Source organism: Triturus cristatus, chromosome 8 (assembly GCF_964204655.1).
Source record: "Triturus cristatus chromosome 8, aTriCri1.1, whole genome shotgun sequence".
NCBI lineage: Eukaryota > Metazoa > Chordata > Amphibia > Caudata > Salamandridae > Triturus > Triturus cristatus.
Genome location: NC_140591.1, coordinates 562,107,007 through 562,127,746, shown reverse-complemented (window position 1 = coordinate 562,127,746; position 20,740 = coordinate 562,107,007).

Below are 20,740 nucleotides of genomic sequence, written 5' to 3'. Positions count from 1 at the left end.
TAGAAACTAATAGAGAGCATTGCTAAGACGGAGTAATTCATGTATGTGCATTTCATGTCGTTTTGATCTGACCTAAACTAGATAAAGATATTTATATTTTTTTGACAACCTGTGCGGTGTACATTTGTGGTGTTTCACTGTGTTATTGTGCGTGTTAGTGCAAATACTTTACACATTGCCTTGGGGATAAACCTGTCTGCTCGTGTCAAGCAACCAAGGGGGTGAGCAGGGGTTATCAACACAGTATTTCCCCCTTACCCTGACTAGAATGGTGATTTCTGCCTGGCTTTGGCGCAAGTCTTGGCCAACCAGAAACCCATTTCTAACACAACCCCAAACATATTAGCAAATAAAATAATTTGTGACCCCTGTGTTAACTTTGTCCCCTTTGTTAGAGCTGCCTGAATGTTTAGATTCCTGCACTGAGCTCAACTTGCTAACAAACTAGCAAATATTATGCTGATTCATATAGCAGTGCCAACGTTATTTGCCTAGAGTTATTTACAAATTAGAACTTTTTTAACCCCCTCTTTCTATATTTAATACAGGCCCACCTTGATGGATTTACATGACACTCAATATTTAACATGACAAGGGTGTGGCAAATTACATACAGATCTGACATAAGGCACTAAAATTATTAGTTATGAATGAATGTGTCCCCTTTTAAATGTGCTCCACTTTAATTGATCTTTTCAAAACTTGACGCAGCAGGACAAAAATAAGTTTGTTAATGGTTCTTCAAATTTCATTCTGATTTTTGAAACATTTACAAAATTATTACTAAATGAACATGTTTTGGAACCCCCCCTTGTAAATGTATCCCTCCTTGATGAATCAGTACAAGTTTAAAAACAGTGAGTCAATCAACCGGCTAAATGCCTGCCACGTTTTGTACAGATTTGTCAATAGGTACTAAAGAAATAAGCAAATCAATATATCTGTATGTGAGTGTGGGTCAGAAGTAAAATGCTTTGTAGCGTGCGCAAACAAGTTTTAGACCTGTTTGTGCACGCTAAAAACCTTGGACCCATGTACAAAACCTATTTTGCGACTCGCTAATCAATTAGCGACTTGCAAAACAGTTTTTGCGACTCGCTATTAGGAAGGGGCGTTCTTTCCTAATAGTGACTTTTGAGCCATGTATGAATGTTTTGCCACCACAATTGCGGTTGCAAATTACCATCTACTTCAAGTAGGACCATTACATGCCTTTAAAAAATTCAACAAAAATGTTTATTTTTGTTATTTTAAATGCACCCCTTTTTTCTCTAAGAAAAAGGGCTGCCTTTAAAAAAAACTGCTTAATTTAAAAGCAGTCCCAGACATGGTGGTCTGCTGAGCTGAACAGGCCATCATCCCTGGGAGGGCTAGCCGTGTCCATTAATATTGATGAGCCTTACATTTTGCGACCCCATTGGGAATCGCAATCAGTGTCTCTGACCTCTGTTGTGTATAGTAAATTGCGCCTTGCAATTGAGCGCAAATTGCGAGTCGCAATTTACTATGGTTGGACATCTAGCCCTATATGTTGCCACTGTGTAGTTCTAGTGAGTCAGGGTTTTCATAGGAAAAGCGTTATTTGTTTCTCTTATTACTTTGGCACCGTTTGGCAAGTAGGTAATCTACCTCAGCTCCTTCCTGGAAAGTTTTGTTCTGATCTGTCAAGCAGGGACCAAGGAAAAGGGTGACGGGATCATAAAACTGTGATTTCCCATGTTAATTTAATAGGACAGAAAAAAGGGATGAATGGAATTATACCACATTTGGCAAAATGTTAGAACTTTACTCAGAAAAAGCGATTAGGAGTAAATCTGTTCAGCCGTGTTTTAGAAATTAGTATTTACAGATAGACTTGGGAAGGGCATAAAGGGGTTAAATAGTTAAATATATCTGGAGTGTTGGTGGCCATATGTACTCTTATTGGCCACTTTGAGGGGACTAGTCAACCATGATTAGCTGGTCACAACCGGAACAATATGTTATGACAGCCATTACAGGACTCAGGGACATGGTCGAGGCATCCCGAAAATGAACTGAAAAATATAAGAGGGCTGGGTCTGCACACCCTGACCCACAGGGGCAAATGATGTTTCCCAAAGGGACTCCACCTACATTGGTTGGCCACAACATGGGTTTGCAGACATGGTTCCAATTTAAATGCATTGTAGTAAACTCCAGATTTGAAGGATTACAAAAAGGAGGGCATAAAAGGGTGGTAACACTTTTTAGTCACAATCAAAACCATTTGTTGAGTGTACCAGATTAATTTTAGGAATTACAGTGTGTTCTCGGGTGATTTTGCACTGTTAAAAATACTGACCCTCTGATTGGATTTGATGAACCATGTTTGAGAGAAAAATGTTTTCTCTCATGATTTTCTCAAGTAGGTGTGGTAAGTGCAGAAGCTCTAATAAGAGCACATTTTATATAAATTCATACTATCTTCCTTAGTCATGTGAGAATAAAGCCTGATATATTGAGTAAAACATTTATTTCCAATAGCAGTATCAGCCTATCAGTTGATTACCTATTGTTCTACTGAAGCTTCCCTCAGTGTTCTAATGAACACCCAGAGCACTAACATTCTGCATTTTTGAAAAAAGTGTGTCACAACTGAAGCAATCGTGATAGAATCAAAGCTGTAAAACATAAAGCATTTCCTTTAGAAAGGACCAAAAAGACCGGGCTCCTTTTGTAATAGGGATTATGGTTACTGCCCTAGAAAGCTAAAATGAGGATACATTTTCTATGAGTTCTCAAATATCTTCCTCATTCAGTAAAACATTCTGACATGCAGACTGAAACATGTATTTCAATACTAGCAGCAGCCTGTCAATTAACTCCTTAGTAATCAACTGCAGTTTTACCACAAAATTCTAATGAACAGCTAAAGCACAGACATTTTGCATTTAACATAAAAGTGACGCACTCCTCAGCACCATTTTGTTGGAATAGGAGCATTGAATTTAAAGTTTTTTCTGAAGAGCAACGGTCGGAACCACTTCGGAATGACCAGCCGGTTCATGCTCCAAACGCAAACCGACCATGTCGGTCGGAAAGCCTCTGACTGTGGTCAGAAAGCTTCCGACTAGCAGTCAGAGGCTTTCAGACCGACATCATAATCAGCCCCAATATATTTTTAAAGGGGGTAAAATTATTCCTAGAGAGAGAGACATCTGAATAAGTACAGCATCACCTTTCTAAATGTATTTACTCAGCCTACCCATCCTCACAGCAACTTAACAAATCCCTAATTTTAAAAAATTTGCACTTTGACAGAAAAAAATTATATGTATCTCCATTACCAGGGTGATCACCACTAGTTAATGATAGTTAGGTCATCATTTCCACACGGAGTGCCTTTTTTCTTTTGCTAATAGCTTTAGTTCCCTTTGACAAATCTTCACAAACCTTTCCAAAAAAGTGCTCTTTTTTGCCCAGTTTGTGCACAATAAGTTTCAGGGTCAAGCGGGGGACGAGAAAAAGGGGGGTCACAGAATTCAAACTCCTCATGAATTTTTTGTAGACTTTTTTGAAAAACGATACCACAAAAACTGCTTAACAGAATTACCCCAATTTTGCCAGGAAGCTAGAGCTTGGTCTAGAAAGCTTCCTTTTTGTGAGTTGGTGTAAATCCTTTGAGTAGTTTTTAACTTTACAAAAATATTTGTATATCTGGATGGTTGGGTTTGAGGTACACCTTTGAGAGACCTTCAAACCTAATTAAAAAAAATAGAGCATTCTGATTTTTTTCCTCTGTGCCAATTTGCTTCCATGAGACCCATGCTCCCACAGTAGCCAGAACTCTGATTGGCTGCCTGCAACATAAGGAAAAATGTTGCAGATAACTATTAGATGACTCAGGGACTTAGTCCCCTGTCTTGACTTCAATTAAAAAAATAAAATATATTGGGGCAGAGTAGGGATACCCAGCCTCCCTATGTATTATAGGGGTGCCCCAGAGGAGCCCCACCAGGGCCAACATTTTTTAAAAAGGGCTGCAATTTGCAAGAATCCTGCGGGACTGCCACAGAATAGGTGGCATTTAAAAAAAAAAGATATGGCGGCTGGAGGCTGATGTGAAAACCAAAGGGCATGTAGCCCCCTCCCTGAGTGTTATTGACACCTTATGGACCCCATCCCCGGAGGCTGAAATGTAAAAATTAAGGAAGGGGCACATGGCCACCCACCCGGAGCCTGTATAGGCCTGGGGGACCCCACCCCCTGGTTGAATCAAATTTATAGTGAAGGGGGCACATGACCCCTCAAACCACTAATGAACACAGCCCACAGAGTGTACCTTTAGGTATAGGGGAGGGGTATGGTGCCTGCACTCGGAGCCTTAAAAGGTCCCAGGGCCCGATCCCTCACAATGTGTTCTGGGGAGCCTAGGCCAAGACACAGTAATATTCCTGACCACAAGAGCCCAGTCAGGGTCGGCAAGTGTGCTCCTACCCAGTGGGAGCTTTGTATTTGCTCGTGATGGGTGGTAACAGACTTTTGTTTCCCTGTCTGTGCTCTTGCAGCAGGGAAACTCAGATGGATTCCGCCCGAAGTGAGTAAGCAAGAACAACTTGTTCCTCCTGGCTGGAGCAATTCCAGCTTTTAATACTCCCATGCTGGGAGCATGCAGGGAGCTGGCAAAGCCATGTGGGCCCTGGGGCTCTCCCCATGTCCCCCAATAATGTGTGGTATGAAGCTCAAGGCCCTATGGAATGGGACCACAATTAACTCGGGAGGGAGACTGCCATAAACCCCTCCCAGAATGAAAAAAGAGGCTCTTGGAAAGGCATGCTTGCTCCCCTCCATAAAAAAGTGAAGGCCATAGGAGATGGGGTCAATAGGCCCATACTGACGCTGGTAGGGGGACTCTGTTATCCCGTCCCCTTAATATAAAATGAAAGCCCATGGGCTGGTGTCCTCAGGACCCAAAGAGTCTCAAGGAGGAGGGCCACACACACCCTACTCTCTCTTAAAAAGGGTCACAATGGGATGGGATCCATGGGTCTTTAAAGGGTTTGGCAGGGACGCTGTATGCCCTCTCCCCTCAATAAAAAAATATATTGGCCCGGGGATTGGGTCCCGGGATCCAAAGTGACTATGGCAGGGGGCTGTGCTCCCCCTCCTCTTAATTAAAGAAACACCCTGAGGGAATATGATGTCCATGACCTACAAAAGCTCAAGCAGAGAGTTGCTGTGTGCCTCCTCCCCTTTTGTGATAAATCTCCCTCGGGGATAGGGCCTGCCTGATGGTGGCCAGGACCTGCAAGGCCAACTGTACACTGCACAAGCCAGAAGGCTGTATGTGGGGTGGAGTTGGCTGGTCACAATGGGATAGATGCAGGACCTGGCCACAAGCGAGGCACCCCATGTTGCGCATGGCTAAAGGCCATGTGTAGTGTGATGTTGATTGCCTGGAACCAACTCCCTGCAGATAACTATAACTGATGAAAATCTTACTTTTTTATGTGGGGTAAATCCGTTCAGTAGTTTTTGAGAAATTAGTGTTCAAAATGTATGCATATATCACACCACGGCGATCCATGCAGACTACAGAGCTTAAGTTAAGATCTGATTGGCGGTTACCACATCAGCAAGGATATTGATGTAGTCATTTTAGGACTTGGGGACTCAGTCCCCTGTCCAAGAAAAAGAATCAACCATACAGGAGGACAAGGTAGGAATACCCTGCCTCCCTTCGGCTGGTGGGGGAGTTCCAGAGAACCAAAACCACATTATGTATTATATCCCTGGTCCTGGTGAGGAGGAGGGCGTGTGTCCACCCTCTTGAGCCTCATTGAGGCCTGGTGGACCCCATGCCTTTGGGTCGCTTTTCATTAAATAGGGAGTGGGAGCTTGTCCACCATTTCCAGTTCTTTTATAGGCCCCAGTGACCCCATCCTTTGGTGTTGCTTTTCTTATAATCCAGAGGGTCGTGTGCAGGTCCCCCCTCCCTTACCATAATTTAGACCCTGAGGACCGTATGCAATTGGGCCAAGATTACAATTTTGGGGAGTGGGGATGTGACCCCTCTCTTCAATCCATGGATCAGCACCAGGGACCCTATTCGCCATGAGCCTTATACTGCTGTAGTGTCCTGGGGACCCTATATCATGGGACATTGATGTTTTCCTCCTGGGAGAGGGCAGGAAGGCAATATAAACGTTATTCCCTACCTGCACTGTCCCGGGCAAGGAACATAACTTGCTCCTGCCCAGTAGGAGCAAAGAAACAAACTGCTTCCATTAGAAAATAAGGATGACAGTGGGGGTTGGGTATCCATGCAGGGATGGGTGCAGGGCCCGGCTGAAGGGCAGTGCATAATGGAGGAGGAAGGTAAAGTTTTTTTTTTACTAAACTATAAGTGGGGTATTTTTTTATTAATTTCTGTCTTACTTCAATACCTAACTAACTTGAACCAATGCTTTTTGCAGTATATATAAAGATAGCAGCAGTGTAGTTGCAGTTAGGTTTGAATTTTCATCAAAAGCTATTTTTTGGTTTCTTAATAACATTTGAGTTGAAAGCAAGACTGTGCACACGTTAAATTCACAGTGTCTGAGGCATATTACCATTTGTATCTAAAACAAAACCATACAACAAAACAATTGAGTAATGAGGGACCACAGGACGACCAGGTGAATTCAGTTTTCGGTTTTTATGATGTATTTCAGAATAATCCAGCCAGCCAACACGTGTTTCGTCATGGGGTACACACACCCCCGACTTCTTCAGGGCTGGTAAAAAAAACACATATAGAGTACATATCACAGATAAGTACCTGACTGTTATAACAGAAACAATAAAGTTTTCCAATCCAAATTGGAAGGTGAGAACAAACGCCAATCAAAGTGCACCATGGTCCACAAGACGGTAACCAGGTGTATAGGTTAAGTCACCCATGATTAGGTATAGGTGCAAATCAAAGATTTTGAGGAATCTTGACAAAAAACAGAGAAATAAAAGAGAAAAGGCATTCGTCATCAGGAATGCGTGAAATTTCTACAAAGTCCCCTTCACAGCCCTGAAGAAGTCGGGGGTGTGTGTACCCCATGACGAAACACGTGTTGGCTGGCTGGATTATTCTGAAATACATCATAAAAACCGAAAACTGAATTCACCTGGTCGTCCTGTGGTCCCTCATTACTCAATTGTTTTGTTGTATGGTTTTGTTTTAGATACAAATGGTAATATGCCTCAGACACTGTGAATTTAACGTGTGCACAGTCTTGCTTTCTGTTCATATAGTGGGCCGTGGCCCACTTGTAGAGGGTTTAGGGGTTGTTTCTCCCTCTTCTGTGGCACCGTTACTGATATATTCGGATTGTGACAAGAACGTATAAAAGAGAGCGCTCGTAAATAACCTGACATTTTGAAATAATACCAACATTTGAGTTGTTCAGTGGGGGAAGCTCCTGTCATGCTCCACACCTAATCGCTTCCAGAGCGGTTGCTGCAGTGTCAGGAAAAGAATAGAATGGCGTCTGCTAGAGTTTGAGCTCAAGCTTGGGACGGAACTTGTGCTAGTGAAACAGAATTCAGGAGACGGGATAATACTTTTTGGTGTGAGGAAAGGCGAGCAGTAAGCGGCAGACCTGCTGACATTAGGGCAATCTGACGGGATAGTGAGAAGTCTGCAACACAACTCGGAGAAAGCGAGGCAGCTAGCGTAGAGGCCTCGCCAGTACGACTTGGTAACTCTGGAGGGCTGTGTTTGACTTCCATTGGAGTGCAGTGCCTCAGCGCCGGCCTCGCTGCCGCCTTGAGCGCTCCCCTTTGGTTTTCGCCGGTTTTTGACCGAAATTTGTGCTTGTTTTCTTTGTATGCCGTATGATCGTTTGTTAACTGTTTTGCCTCCGTTTTGACCTGCATTGTTGCCTGTATTTTTTGTACCGTTTCTTCTTCGTGTTTTGCCCTCCATTTGTGCATTTGTGCTTGTCTCCTTCCTGTTTGCCCGCCTACCTCGCCGCCCTCCGCTCTCCCTCCCCGCTCCCGCTTCCCGCCATTAGCCCCGCCCCTTTTCTCTTCTGTTCCCTCCCCGCTCCCGCCTCCCAGCTGCTCCGCCCACCCGCGCACTTGGCCTTTAAATGGCGACCGTGCGACGCAGGTGAGTGTGACCCACTTGTGGGACACCCCCGCGCCGCACGGCCACCAGCTGCTGCGTGCGCCCCAGTGCCTGCCTTCTGCCTCAGCGCCGGCCTCGCTGCCGCCTTGAGCGCTCCCCTTTGGTTTTCGCCGGTTTTTGACCGAAATTTGTGCTTGTTTTCTTTGTATGCCGTATGATAGTTTGTTAACTGTTTTGCCTCCGTTTTGACCTGCATTGTTGCCTGTATTTTTTGTACCGTTTCTTCTTCGTGTTTTGCCCTCCATTTGTGCATTTGTGCTTGTCTCCTTCCTGTTTGCCCGCCTACCTCGCCGCCCTCCGCTCTCCCTCCCCGCTCCCGCTTCCCGCCACCGCCATTAGCCCCGCCCCTTTTCTCTTCTGTTCCCTCCCCGCTCCCGCCTCCCAGCTGCTCCGCCCACCCGCGCACTTCGCCTTTAAATGGCGACCGTGCGAACGCGCAGCGGTCACGCGCAGCGGGCGCGCCGATTGTGCGCCGAAGGCGCGCCAAAGGTAAGCCCGTCTGCGCCCGTCCGCGACCGGATCGCGTCCAGCTCCAGGACCCCTGGCCCCCGAAGACCCCGACCGACCCGCCTGACGTACTCCACCGCCACCCTCACCGCACTCAACACCGGCCGACTCCCAGAATGCCATCAAGCCACTCCACGACGTACCCACGGACCTTTCAGCTGCCACGCCTGCAAGTTCTCCTGCATCCGGACCAGCCTCGCACCAGCACCCGCCAAGTCGAACACCAGCAGCACCCACCTCAAGTGCATCCTGCTCAACACCCGCTCCGTCCACAGACACGCCATCGAACTCTGGAACCTTCTAGATGCCACAGCCCCTGACGTTGCCTTCCTCACGGAGACCTGGATGAACGCCTCTTCAGCTCCCGACATCGCCATCGCTATCCCAGAGGGCTACAAGATCGTCCGGAGGGACCAAAACGCCAACCAGATGGGAGGAGGCATCGCCATCATCCACAGGAACACCATCCGTCTCACGACCAGCACCGACAACACCCTGACCAGCGCCGAACACCTGCATTTCCAGATCCACACCAACCCGAACACCACCCTCAGAAGCACCCTGATCTACCGACCCCCTGGACCACGCACACAATTCAGCGAGGACATCGCCGACTTCGTCTGCCCGCATGCCCTCCCCTCCGCTGACTACATCCTCCTGGGAGACCTCAACTTCCATCTAGAGAACAACAACGACCGCAACACCAGCACCCTGCTCGACAACCTCGCCAACCTGGGACTCAAGCAACTGGTGTCCACACCCACCCACCTCGCCGGACACACACTCGACGCAGTCTTCTCTTCCAGCACAGACATCGACTTCAGCCACGCCACAGAGCTTCAATGGACGGACCACAGCTGCGTCCACTTCACCTTCAAGAGAACGACGACCCACCAACACCAGCAACAGGCCGCCCACAGAAGCTGGAACAAGATCACAGCAGACCAGCTCGCCACCTCCCTGAGCCAGCACCCTCCTGCCAGCTCAGCGAACCCCAGCCAGGCCGCCGACAACCTCACGAAGTGGATCAGCAAATGCACGGACGAACTCGCCCCACTGAGGACCCCGCCTAGCAGACCCGGCAGCAAGAAGGCTCCATGGTTCACCGACGAACTCAAGAGCTCCAAGAAGAACTGCCGAGCCCTCGAGAAAGTCTGGAGAAAGGAACCGACACCGGACAACAGGACCTCCTTCAAACTTGCCACCCGGAAACACCACCAGCTGATCCGCGCCGCCAAGAAAACAGCATACAAGGACCGGTTGGACAACAACGCACACAACTGCAAGGAACTCTTCAACATCGTGAAAGAGCTTTCCAACCCCAGCGCAGGAAACAACGACATCACCCCATCGCAAGACCTCTGCAACTCCCTCGCTTCATACTTCCACAACAAGATCGCGGACATACACAACAGCTTCTACAACCAACCAACGCACACCATGACCGAACAACCACCCCCCACCACCACCCTCCACGCCTGGACCCCGATCAGCACCGAAGACACCATCCGCACGATGAACTCCATCCACTCCGGATCACCGACCGACCCCTGCCCTCACCACGTCTTCAACAAGGCCGACGCTGTCATGGCACCCCACCTGCGAGACATCATCAACACATCCTTCGACACCACCATCTTCCCTGAGAGCTGGAAACACGCTGAACTCAGCGCTCTACTCAAGAAACCAACAGCGGACCCCACCGACCTCAAAAACTACCGCCCCATCTCGCTCCTCCCGTTTCCAGCCAAAGTCATCGAGAAGACCGTCAACAAGCAGATGGCCGCCTTCCTCGAGACGAACGGATCCCTCGACCCCTCACAGTCCGGCTTCTGAGCCAATCACAGCACCGAGACCGCCCTCATCGCCGCCACCGATGACATCCGAGCCCTGATGGACAATGGAGAAACAGCGGCCCTCATCCTCCTAGACCTCTCCGCGGCATTCGACACGGTCTGCCACCGCACCCTAGTACGGCGCCTCAGCAACATCGGAATCCAGGACAAGGCGCTGGAATGGATCATCTCCTTCCTCGACGGAAGAACACAGAGAGTCCGCCTACCACCGTACAAGTCAGAGGCCTCCGAAGTCATCTGCGGCGTTTCTCAAGGATCATCTCTGAGCCCCACCCTCTTCAACGTCTACATGAGCCCCCTCGCGGCCATCTTACGCAAACACAACCTCAGCATAATCTCCTACACCGACGACACCCAGCTGATCCTCTCCCTGACCAACGACCCCACTGCCGCCAGAGCCAACCTGCACGAAGGGATGAAAGAGGTAGCCGAGTGGATGACGACCAGCCGCCTGAAACTGAACTCGGACAAGACGGAGGTCCTCATCCTGGGCCCCTCACCCTCCGCCTGGGACGACTCCTGGTGGCCTCCCGCCCTGGGCACCGCACCCAAACCGACAGACCATGCACGCAACCTGGGCTTCATCCTGGACTCCTCCCTCTCCATGACCAGGCAAGTCAACAACGTCTCCTCGGCGTGCTTCAACATCCTACGCATGCTACGGAAGATCTTCTGGTGGATCCCCACCGAGACCAGGAAAACCGTCACCCAGGCCCTCGTCACCAGCCGACTGGACTACGGCAACGCCCTCTACGCCGGTACCACCGCCAAGCTCCAGAAGAGACTCCAGCGGATCCAGAACGCCTCAGCCAGACTCATCCTCGACATCCCACGAACCAGCCACATCTCCGGACATCTGAGAGACCTTCACTGGCTCCCCGTCAACAAAAGAATCACCTTCCGCCTCCTCACCCACGCACACAAAGCCCTACACGACCAAGGCCCGAGCTACCTCAACAGCCGAGTCAACTTCTACGCTCCCAAACGCCACCTCCGATCAGCCAACCACGCCCTCGCCGCTGTCCCCCGCATCCGAAGAGCGACTACAGGAGGAAGGTCCTTCTCCTACCTGGCCGCCAAGACCTGGAACTCCCTCCCTCCCGACCTGCGCCTGACCCAAGACCACCTCTCCTTCAGGAAGAAGCTGAAGACCTGGCTGTTCGAGCAGTAGCGGCACCCCCCCCCCCCCCCCAGCGCCTTGAGACCCTACGGGTATGTAGCGCGCTTTATAAGTGTCATTGATTGACTGATTGATTGGGGCATCTGAAGAAGCACCTTGCCTAGGTGCACATGCGGCTTGCAGCTGTTTAACGCTCGTGACTACGCTTCTATATATATGCCTGTATAGGATAAAATCACGCCACACTTATAATGCTTTAAGAGTCTATTGTGATGTATTAGAAGGGAGGTTACTGACATCTGAGTGGCGAATACAAAGAAGGAGGAATGCGACCCTAGTAGGTCGAGGCCACCAGAGCTCCGCCTAGCTGACAACCACCTGTGGCAGGGGCCTTGAAGGTGAAACTATTTGCCGACAATATGGTGTTGTACTTAGGAGCCAATAAAGCTATTATAGCGTGTGCCCTCTGTAGGACTGAGGAATTTACAAGAATAGGGGGGTTATAACTTATAAGATAATCCGTAGGAAATCAGTGGAAATTCTATTTAATTGGTTATCTGAAGTGTTGCTGGCTGCATTACAGTCTTATTACTCTGCAACCACACCTATAAGATATCTTGGGAACTGGATGATTCATTTGTGCTGAACTTTAAGACTACATCCGACAAGATTTATATATTTCTTAAGTCATGGCATAACCTCTCTATATCTATTATCGGGTGGGTTGCCACAGTCAAAATTAGTATTCTCCCGCTTTCGCTTTTTCTGTTTACAAATATTATGATGAACGTTTTTCAGTCATTCTTTAAAGCAGTGAATTCAGAAATTAGGCAATTTGAAAACCTTGGGTGAAGATCCAGGCAATGCAATTATATTCAGAGGAGTCGGGCTTGACTCTTCCCAATATAAAGATCGGATTGGTTGAATAGGTCCTCTTCAGCTAGTTAGAGGGAAAGGAACTTTCATTTGGAGCTCATGCTAAAGACATCTGAAATAGGCCTTCCCTCTTTTTTGAAAATTTCAAGGCTACTAAAACAAATTCAGGTACAAGACCCCAAGAACAATAATGGAGCATTTTATTATGATTTGGCAGAAATAGAACATCCCTTGGCTTCCCCAACAGCTAAAACTTGTCAGCCTCCACATGCAAAATTCGGTCAGGCTTGGGTTACAAGATGGTACAGAATTTCTATCATAATGGAGAATTTTCTTATGGGGTATGCTGGCTCATAAAAAACAGTACAAAAGGGGGTGGTGATGGACGGAGCATCAGAACCAATCAAACACTCACACCCAGTCAACAGATCTGGGTTTGATCCATCACCGTTCTTTAGCCCACTCTGCCACCCCAGTTCAGACATGGCCATATGCAAATCAGTCTGACCCTGTGCCTCATGGGAACAGTTCAGCCCGAACTGCCAAGCCATGCCTTCCCTGGACCGGAAACAAGCTTCCTAGGACCGGTTTCTGGCATTTCAGCCGTTTTCAGCCAGGCTTGTTTGAATCCAGTGACAAAGTGAGCAAGGGACTCATGTCTGAGCATACCCTGCCAACTTATGGCGAACAAAGCAGTACAAAAGGGGGTGGTGATGGACGGAGCATCAGAACCAATCAAACACTCACACCCAGTCAACAGATCTGGGTTTGATCCATCACCGTTCTTTAGCCCACTCTGCCACCCCAGTTCAGACATGGCCATATGCAAATCAGTCTGACCCTGTGCCTCATGGGAACAGTCCAGCCCGAACTGCCAAGCCATGCCTTCCCTGGACTGGAAACAAGCTTCCTAGGACCGGTTTCTGGCATTTCAGCCGTCTTCAGCCAGGCTTGCTTGAATCCAGTGACAAAGTGAGCAAGGGACTCACGTCTGAGCATACCCTGCCAACTTATGGCGAACAAAGCAGTACAAAAGGGGGTGGTGATGGACGGAGTCACAGAACCAATCAAACACTCACACCCAGTCAACAGATCTGGGTTTGATCCATCACCGTTCTTTAGCCCACTCTGCCACCCCAGTTCAGACATGGCCATATGCAAATCAGTCTGACCCTGTGCCTCATGGGAACAGTCCAGCCCGAACTGCCAAGCCATGCCTTCCCTGGACCGGAAACAAGCTTCCTAGGACCGGTTTCTGGCATTTCAGCCGTCTTCAGCCAGGCTTGCTTGAATCCAGTGACAAAGTGAGCAAGGGACTCACGTCTGAGCATACCCTGCCAACTTATGGCGAACAAAGCAGTACAAAAGGGGGTGGTGATGGACGGAGCATCAGAACCAATCAAACACTCACACCCAGTCAACAGATCTGGGTTTGATCCATCACCGTTCTTTAGCCCACTCTGCCACCCCAGTTCAGACATGGCCATATGCAAATCAGTCTGACCCTGTGCCTCATGGGAACAGTCCAGCCCGAACTGCCAAGCCATGCCTTCCCTGGACCGGAAACAAGCTTCCTAGGACTGGTTTCTGGTATTTCAGCCGTCTTCAGCCAGGCTTGCTTGAATCCAGTGACAAAGTGAGCAAGGGACTCACGTCTGAGAATACCCTGCCAACTTATGGCGAACAAAGCAGTACAAAAGGGGGTGGTGATGGACGGAGCATCAGAACCAATCAAACACTCACACCCAGTCAACAGATCTGGGTTTGATCCATCACCGTTCTTTAGCCCACTCTGCCACCCCAGTTCAGACATGGCCATATGCAAATCAGTCTGACCCTGTGCCTCATGGGAACAGTCCAGCCCGAACTGCCAAGCCATGCCTTCCCTGGACCGGAAACAAGCTTCCTAGGACCGGTTTCTGGCATTTCAGCCGTCTTCAGCCAGGCTTGCTTGAATCCAGTGACAAAGTGAGCAAGGGACTCACGTCTGAGCATACCCTGCCAATTTATGGCGAACAAAGCAGTACAAAAGGGGGTGGTGATGGACGGTCCTAGGATGCTTGATTCCGGTCCATGGAAGACATGGCTTGGCAGTTCGGGCTGGACTGTTCCCATGAGGCACAGGGTCAAGACTGATTTGCATATGGCCATGTCTAAACTGGGGTGGTGTAGTGGGCAAAAGAACGATGGATTTAACCCAGATCTCTTGACTGGGGGAGAATGTCTGCATTGTCAGCATTCCGTCCATCAATTGTTTGTTGTAACGCTTTTTGCCCTAAGTGGGATGGGTATTCCCAGACGTGGGACCCGTGCTCGCTACGCCACTGGAGTCAAGCTATCCTGGCTGATGACGGCTGATAGCCAGAAACCGGTCCTAGGATGCTTGATTCCGGTCCAGGGAAGACATGGCTTGGCAGTTCGGGCTGGACTGTTCCCATGAGGCACAGGGTCAGACTGATTTGCATATGGCCATGTCTGAACTGGGGTGGCAGAGTGGGCTAAAGAACGGTGATGGATTAAACCCAGATCAGTTGACTGGGGGTGAGTGCTTGCAATGTTCAACACTCCGTCCATCATTTCCTTTGGTTTTTGCTTGGCTCATAAAAAACAGCAATATTTATGTATCTCTCATTTTCAGCTCTGCGAAAATTAGGCACTTCTGTTTGGGATACAGGATAGGGGGAGAATCGTTTATAGATGGTTTAGGGAAAGTGTACTTTGGCACCAAACTACGAGGTATAGGGAACTGGTATAGGTGGCTTCACCCCAAAGGCAGGGAAACAATGACTGTGGATTTGCTGCAATTTATAGAATCCTCAATGCAGTGTTGACTAGATAAGTCCCAATGGAAATTTTACAACCGGTCAAGCCACAAGGCAGCACATGCAGCTAATTTTCTAAGGATGGCTTTCTACAGCAAATGGATACTATATTATATGTCTGCCAAAGTCCACTAAATTCACCCAGGGGCAGGATTCAGCTGCTATAAGTACAGTCAGGCCAATTGGGATTGGCTGCATAGGATGCTTATATGTAGGAGTCTTGAAGGCTTTTGCCAGGGTATTTTGGCTGGGGTAAGCCAAAGACTGGAATGTGCCATCGCCCCAGATGCATATGGGGCACTGCTTGACATTTTGGTCTTCCCCACAGAGATGACGATGTATACATTTCAACATTAGTGGCTAGATCATTAGTTTTGGCCAAATGAAAATCAGATTTGGTTGCCTAAGTTGCCCAATAGATCTCAAAGAAGCGAAAAAAATTATATTTGTGAGGATATGTATGCCAAGAGAGTGGGGTCGATTGCTAGAGTAAATAACATTTGGAGCAATTGGGAACAGGTCCAGAACGGTAGCAGAGGATAGTGTTTGTTTTTCAGTTATGCACTATGCTCTAAGAATAATCATGTGAAGAACTCCTGATTTAAAGTATTAATGCTTATTTTAGCCTGGATGAAAACTTTTTTACTCGTGTAATCATGGGAAGTAAGGCTGATTGAAATGTATTAATATTTGCTGCAATTTCAATGGAAATTTTTTATTGCATAAACAAAAGTTAGGTCTCATTTAAAGAAGATTAATGTGTAAACAAATGTTTGAAAGATTTCTGCTAAAATGAATTGCTTTGTGAACAACCTTCTATTTGCTACATCCCTGAATAAATAAAGTTAAAAAAATAAAATAAACTTTTGCATTGTTTCAGAAATCTACACAACACTTTGAGAAGAAAGGATAATCCAGCGTGGATCTTTCATGAAAGGTTTTGCACAGATTTGCAAAGCAGGGGCCAAGAAAAACTGGGGTCCCAAAAGTGCAACTTCCCATTTTAATCTCCCTAGGAATGGTTGCCTATTGATAGAGGAAAAAATGGTTGAGCTTAACTAAACCAAATTTGTCACAAAGTGGCTCATTAGGATGGCGGAAGGCCCGCCACCACCAACCGTGCGGTGGCGGGCCTACCGTCATCTGACTGGCAATGTCCCCCGCTACATTACGATGGCAAGGGGAATAGTTCCGCAAGCGTGGCAGGCGCATAGACCGCCCGCTATGCTTCCGCCACAGACAATCCTTATGATTGCCTGGCAGCGCGGATAAAGGGAGGTGAATGGTGGCGGTGCCTAGCAGGCACCGTCTGCCAGATCACAATGCTGGCCTCAGCCAGCCTTTCCCTGGCGTTATTAGAATTAGAATTATACTCAAGAAGTGAGGTTTTTTTTTACTTGGTGAAAACTCGTTCAGTAGTTTTCAAGAAATTAGCATTTTAAAAGAAGGATGAGAAGGGGTTAACCCTGAGGGAAAGTTAGAGATATGTGGACCCTTAATTTGTGTTGGCTCCTCAGTGAATCAAAAATTTAGAAAATACTCGATTATCGTTGACCACAGCAGCTTTTTCTATTGTATTATCTTTTGGTACTGCAATCTCGAGAATGATCCACGGTATAGGGATGATGCAATTTACTGCCCGCAATAGGGAGAAATTATAACAGCTGCTGTTACAAGACTCTGAGACTCAATCCTGAGTTGAGATAGGGCAAATAAGGGGACAGGTAGGTATTCCCTGACACTCTGACCCATATAGAGGGAACCCAAAGGGACCCCTTTCTGTTGTTCGAAAAAAAATAAAAAAATTAGTTCTGGGATCCATGGAACTACACAGCAACACCCCCTTGTGTGGTTCTCTGGAACAACTGTGGTCTTGCTAGAGAAAACTTCTGTACCATGGTGTTCTGGTCACATTCAAGCTTCCATATTGTGGTGCCATATCTCTTGTGCCGGTGTTTGTACCTCGAAATCAGTAACAGCAAATGAAGCTTGAATGTCACCATAGCATCAGGGTATTGAAGCTTGTTTCCGAAAACCCAGGTTCAAAAATAGGAAAATTAGTCTTCTGGATTCGGCTGGCTGTGCACATTGGGAGTGGTTGCCCATAAAGGGTAGGGCACAGGTACTCACTGGAGTCCAGACCCTGCAGTGAACCTCAGCTGTGCACAGCTAAAGGTTATGTGCAGTGGGGGTTGGCCACCCACAGAGGGTGTGCCACCCATTGAGGCTTAGGCACAGATCCTGGCTGCAAGCCAGGCCCTAACTTCAACCTCTTTGGCCATGCGCAGTGGGGTTTGGATGGCCGTGGATGAGGGCGCATGTGGAGAGTTGAGTGCATGGCCTCAATTGAGGCCTGGCCCTGTAGTCTACCCCTGATGCACACAGCTGAAGACCATCTGCAGTGTATGTTGGCAAATTCCAGACGGTTGGGTGAAGGGACAGGCTGGACATGGGCTGTAAACAGAGGTGTGGTAAAAAACATATCTCATTTAGCATATGGTAGAAAAAACACAGAAATACACAAAAAAACAACAAAGGGTTAAAGTGACATCATAGTTAGGTTTGGTAATAGGATCTTAACAAAAATGTAAAAAACTTAATTCACTGAAAAAAGCAGTTGAAATGCAGGTATTGTTACAAAACAAAACCTAAAAATGACTGACATTTGCCAGTATAGTTCAGTGAACATAGTATAACAAGTGCTCTGTCATGCACTTCGTATGACCTCATATATTATACATCTCATGATATGTTAAATACTATTATTCACTGCATTAGTGATGACAGCCTCCAATGATTGTGACAGTGTGCATAGGCTTTCTGCATTGGGAGTAATTCTTCTAAATACACTTTTATCCAACTGTCTATAAACAATTGACTAATAATGAACATAAGCTTGCAACACAACACACAGGACATGTTCCATACCTGTGAACTCACCCACATTTGGTGGATGTCACCCTCTTTTTACTGGTATTCATATGCCTAACAAACAAAATATCTCTAAAGACGTTAACGGAGCTACCCACTTTTAAACTGTAAGTACTCTCCAAACAAGTATTTTTTCTCTATTTACCTTAATGAGATCACTTGATGAAGCACCTCATATGACCCAAAATTTTGATTCAGGAGGTTGTCAAATATGTATTGGCCACTGATAATCCACCTTTAGCTAGGCCTGGTTAATAATCACCCATACTTTGGTAAAATATACTACACACATTGCTTAGATGAGCAGAATGAGTTACAGCATCAGGTCCATGCTAACACTCACACTGTAAGTTAAAGCACTTCTAAGTGGCTTACTCATAAATTGTACATTCTTGAACTTTGTACATTGTTTCCAGTTCTTCAGGGAAGTTCTGCAACTATCCATCCACACTTTATAAACCTCTACTTTACATATAGTTATATGATCTGATACTGAGGTAGTATCAGATGGTGAAGATCATAGAGCAGAATCTGGAAGTCAATTTTCAGTCAACATAGTCCCATCCAATTGATGAGTACAGGCCCCAGCTAGGCCCGCAGGACACAAGGGTTCGCTCTCCTGTAAAGAAGCCTATAAGGAAGTTGGCACGGAAACTGCAAAGTACAAAGACACGGTTTATTAACCCTTAAGGGTGGTCCTACAATCCATACAATACCCTTCAGTATTGCATAGAGTAGCACAAAGAACTTGCATACATGGTCCCCTTTTATACACAACAGAGGGGCTCATAAGTGGGAGGATACTACATGAGACGAGAAATGTTACCTTTTATGGACATTTGCAATACAAGATCGATATGTGGGCGGAGCTGACATACTCCTTAAGCCCGCGAAAACATGGTCAAGCAAGGACTAACTGATAACAGATGTGGTCAAGTCTGGGCATGCGCCAGACGGACAAAGAAACTATTTATAGACTGTTACTAGGCAGATTACAAGAGCAACTAACACAAAGATAAGACTCTTCTCGTGCTGAGCACGTGGAGACATGACAATACAAAATGGAGTCCAGACTTCAGTCAACATAACAAAAGGAACATGTGTAAGGAAGGAGAATTCATGTCTTTAGTAAATGCTTAATCACATCGAAGTTGCAATTCACAACACAATGACTTGTCTTTCAGTGATTCTGCATAAAATGTTCATGGCAGTTGTGGCATTTGGCAAGCACAATTTGTGCAGTGGAGAGGTAGTAACAAGGTAGTCCAATCTAAGGAAGAGGCAGGCACACCACCGAGCATAGATTGAGTGCTTTCTTGGCAGCCCCTCAATTAGGTAAATTCCCCTATTCACTGTCAGTACTTGACTATTGATTATGTCCATCTCTTTCTGGATGTTGCCTTTCTTTAGCACATTGTGCAATAAATTAAATTGCGTGCTGAAAAGTTTCTGCGAGAGCATGAAAGCAAACTTTGGAAGTTCAAATAAATTCTGTTCCATGCAGTCACCATGGGAATAGTGCACAATCCAAATGTACAGTCCTACTAATCTACCCACACAATTTTAGAAAAACCCAGCTGCACACTGGTCATGATCAAACACAGGCTTTTGATTTTGCATCATATGTTGCTTTTCAGTGAACATTTTACAGCATTGCCCGAGGATGATCCAGGCCATGACAAGCTGTTTATATATCAACCTGTCATGAAACACTTATCTACAAAGTTTGCAAACATTTATACTCCTGGAAATAGTATAGCAGCTTAAGAGTCCTTGATCCTGTATAAATGGTGACTACTGTTTTGGCAGCACATACCAAGCAAAAGAGCTCCTATGGCATCAAGATGTACATGCTGTGCGAGAGATTTACTAGTTATCTATGGAGCCTGAAAGTATATACAGGGAAGGACTCCACTATAAATCCTTGAGATTGCCATTTCACGCTAGGAATCAGTGCAAAGATTCTATGGGAGCTTGTCCAACCACTCGTTCATAAAGGATAGAACCATTATGTGTAGAATTTCTTTACAGATGTTGACCAGTTCAATGAGCTGTTATAATCTAGCACTGTGGCATGCAGGACAGTTCAATATCACTGCAAAGTATTTCATCAGGAACTTGTTTTTAAGAAGCTTCAAAAAGCTAAGAGCACCTCGACGAATTCAAACAAACTGCTCACAGTCAAATTCTCAGATAGGCGAGATTATACATGCTCATGACAATCCACAATGAGAGCACTTCCCTGGACATGATTGGTGGCCAGTTGGTTGAAGTTCACAAGTCCAGCTGTATGTTTGCTTACAACAAATACATGAATGGCGATGATAAGAATGAGTTGGTACTATGGCCATATAATTCAAGTCGTGAAACTCACACATGGTATAAGACATGGGCAACATACAATGTGTGTCTTATTTACTTGCAGACCACAACAGGAAGACCAATGTTTTTCCTTGACCATAATCAGAAGCCTTACTACTGCAGAAGCAGTAACCTTTAC